The sequence below is a fragment of the Dromiciops gliroides genome, chromosome 4, assembly GCF_019393635.1.
Source record: "Dromiciops gliroides isolate mDroGli1 chromosome 4, mDroGli1.pri, whole genome shotgun sequence".
Classification (NCBI taxonomy): Eukaryota; Metazoa; Chordata; class Mammalia; order Microbiotheria; family Microbiotheriidae; genus Dromiciops; species Dromiciops gliroides.
In genome coordinates, this window is record NC_057864.1 from 9,262,032 (window position 1) to 9,265,451 (window position 3,420).

General features: G+C 42.4%; 1 pseudogene; it reads left to right on the top strand.

The window, feature by feature from the left end:
* The first annotated feature begins 290 nt into the window (after positions 1–290).
* Positions 291–790, top strand: LOC122725462 (annotated as a pseudogene).
* Positions 791–3,420: the final 2,630 nt, after the last annotated feature.

Here is a 3,420-nt window from a genome sequence, read left to right on the forward strand (position 1 = left end):
ATACTGCATCTTCCATGCATACACAGTGCATTTCTCCATTGGGAGTCACCAGGTTCTTTGGAATTTGGATCTTTTTTTGATACTGTGGTGCTTCATGATCTACAGCTATATAGCATTGCAAGGAAAAAAATATGGTTTGAAAGGGTGTTCTTTGGTGGCCATGACCCGTGGAGGATGGTTGAAACTAATGAAAGGAAGGCTTTGCAGAAGCTGCCACCGGGAGTCTTTGTCCACCTGCTGGACACTGATCCACACCACCTCTGCCTCTACCATTGCCCCCAGCCCAGGCATCTATGGCCATGGCAAATCCCAGCATGTACTTTGACATCACCGTTGATAACACGCCCCTGGGCCAGGTTACTTGTGAGTTCTTTGCAGACAAGATTCCAAAGAAAGAAGAAAACTTCCAAGCTCTGAGCACTGGAGAGAGGGAATTTGGCTACAAGGGATCCTGCTTTCATGGAATCATTCCTGGGTTCATGTGCAAGGGTGGTGACTTCACATGCCATAATGGCACTGGTGGCAGCTCCATCTGTGAGGAGAAATTTGCTGATGAGAACTTCATCCTGAAGCATACTGGTCCTGGTAACTTGTCCATGGCAAATGCTGGACCCAACAAATGGCTTCAATTTTTTATCTGTACTGCTATGACTGATTGGTTGCATGGCAAGCATGTTGTCTTCGGCCAAATGAAAGAAGACATGAGTATTGTGGAAGTCATGGAGCATTGGGTTCTCAGGATGGCAAGACCAGCAAGATCACCATTGCTGACTGTGGACAACCCTCATAAGTTTTTTTGTTCCATTTTTTGTCTTAACCATCGAACCATTCCTCTGCGGCTGGAAAGAGCACCCCTGAACGCCATCTTCTCTTATACCTTATAATCCTTGTGCTCTCACTTGCTGCAGTTCTCTTTAAATTTCATTTCCTTTTTTCCTTCCACATGTTGGCTAGACAACAGAGTCAAGTTTATGATTATGAAATAAAAAATAAACTACAACCCCCCCCCAACGATTGAAAGGAAGAAAGGGAGAGGGGGAACAAGCATTTCTTTCTTTAGGTACCAGTCACTGTGCTAAGCACTTCCCCAGACTATCTCATTGGATCTTCACAACACCCCTGGGAGGGAGGTGCTATTATGATCTTCATCTTACAATTGAGGAATCTGAAGCAGGGGGGAAGTTCTTTCCCCAGTGTTGCACAGCAAGGAAGGATTTCAAACTGGAATTGAATCTAGTCTTCTGGATCCAGGCTTGACCTAGCATTCTATCCACAGAGCCATCTAGTTGCCTTTTTTAAAAAATCAAATTAGAGTAGCACCTTCTCTCAACTTAGAGAGTTGCTTAGAGATACTAAGATCTTAAATGGGTTACAAAAAGTCATGTGGCCAATATTTGTCAGAGGAAACCTTTAACTCAGATCTTCCTGAACACAATAGGAGGCTGCAGTGGCAGGGTAGCTGGTAAGACACAGTGGTCGTTACTGTGTAGTGTTTGGCCAGATGGTCAGGGTTCATGTTTCAGAGGGTAGAATAGCCAACTTGATGGCAGTGGCTGTGGGGTCTTTGGAGAAATGCTGCTCCCCCAATAGAGACCTTCATGTGGAAACCAAGTGACCACAGGTCTGAAATTTTGCTGGTATGACTTGAAGGGATAATATTTCTGACATCTTCCAATTCTAAGATTCTACAACCTTCCTCTTGTCCTCCCCCATTTTTATAACCTCTACCACCTCCCTGTGGAACAATAACCACCAAAACAAATATGAAATTGAGAGCTATGTAATTAAAATGATCAAACTTATCCCTGAAGAAGAGATGAGAAAATATACCCTTCTCCCTTAAATGGAAAGGTAGGAAATTGTGAACCTGGAACTTAACATCAAATATGCTGTCAGACTCAGTTTTTGGGTTGGTTACTTTGCTAAATTGCTTTCTCTCTCTCCCTCCCCCCTCTCCCTCTCCTCTCTCTCTCTCCCTCCCTCCCCCCCCCCTCCCTGCCTTCCTCTCCCCTCTCACCTAATGTTATTTTTTGGCAGTAGAATTTGTAGGATATATTTATAAATGATGGATTCTATAAAAACCAAAGATGTCCATAAAAATTTCAGAAATAAGGAAAATGCTGTGTAAACCTTAAAGCATTATTATTATTATTATTAGATGAAGGTATTATTTACACTCTCCTTGTGCCACAGAAGCTTTTTGCCTCCATGATGACAGCTCACTTTTCACTCCTTGGGGTAAAGAATCAGGCTGATTCTATTTTGATAATTAATGTTGCACAGTGACTCTTATAATACCAGGTATCCTCTAGAGGTCCCCACTTGAGTCACATACCCATAATTAATCTTGGCAGCCACTGAGTGTTTGTGATGTCACTCACACACATATACACACCAGCCTTGAAAGAACTTTTAATTGAAAAGATGAAACGTCTCTTATTAAATCTTTGGTTCTTCATTATTCTCTAGGCACATTTTTATAGGTCTTTCCACTAAGTGATGCTGATACTTATCATTGTTCACCTGAGCTATGGTCCCAAAGACAATGGCTAGGCCATCGTAACTTCTAAATATAGAGTCAAAAATAGAAAAAAACCCCACACTTGCGTTATTCTTGGAATTTATGGCAAACCTAGCCTTGCCTCTTATAAGACAACAAAGGAATTTCATCTAGATTATGTTTAAAATGCTTCTAGACTGTCAATGCCTTGGGGACAGGTTCAGACTTTGTATGTAGAAGTCATTTAATGAAGTAAGGGAGAGGAAACTTGGTGGCATAGTAGATGGAATGCTAGTCTTTGAAAGAGGAAGATGTGAGTTCAAAACCTGCCATAGACACTATCTGTGTGACCCTGGACAAGTGATGTAACTCCTCTCACCCTCACTTTCCTCAGATGTCAAATGGGGCATTTATCTCTGTGATGATTAAAATCTGCTGTGTGTCTGTCCTTACCTGCCCCACCTCCCCAGTAGGGGGGAAACTAGTTAGGATTTAATTATAGACTCAGGAGTTTCAGCAACAGTTTAGGCTTTAAGCTTTTATTAAAGAATATTAGAAATTAATGTAGATAGAGCACATATCTCTGAAAGAATAGGAAAAAAAAACTAGCTCAGACCTACGAGAGAGAGAGAGAGAGAGAGAGAGAGAGAGAGAGAGAGAGAGAGAGAGAGAGAGAGAGAGAGAGAGAGAGAGAGAGAGAGAGAGAGAGAGAGAGCTCCTTCACCTAGCCACTCATGCTTCTGAAGAGGGAGAGGCTGAGTCAGTTTGCAAGGAAGTTTCAGGTGGGATCAGAAGAGGGGCAGTCCCCACACACAGCTCCAAGCTAATTGACTGGTTGCATTCAAGTCCATTGATTGACGTGACTTAGAGGCAGTCTATGAATAGAGGCAACTTACAGGATGCCAATCTGACCTTAGAAA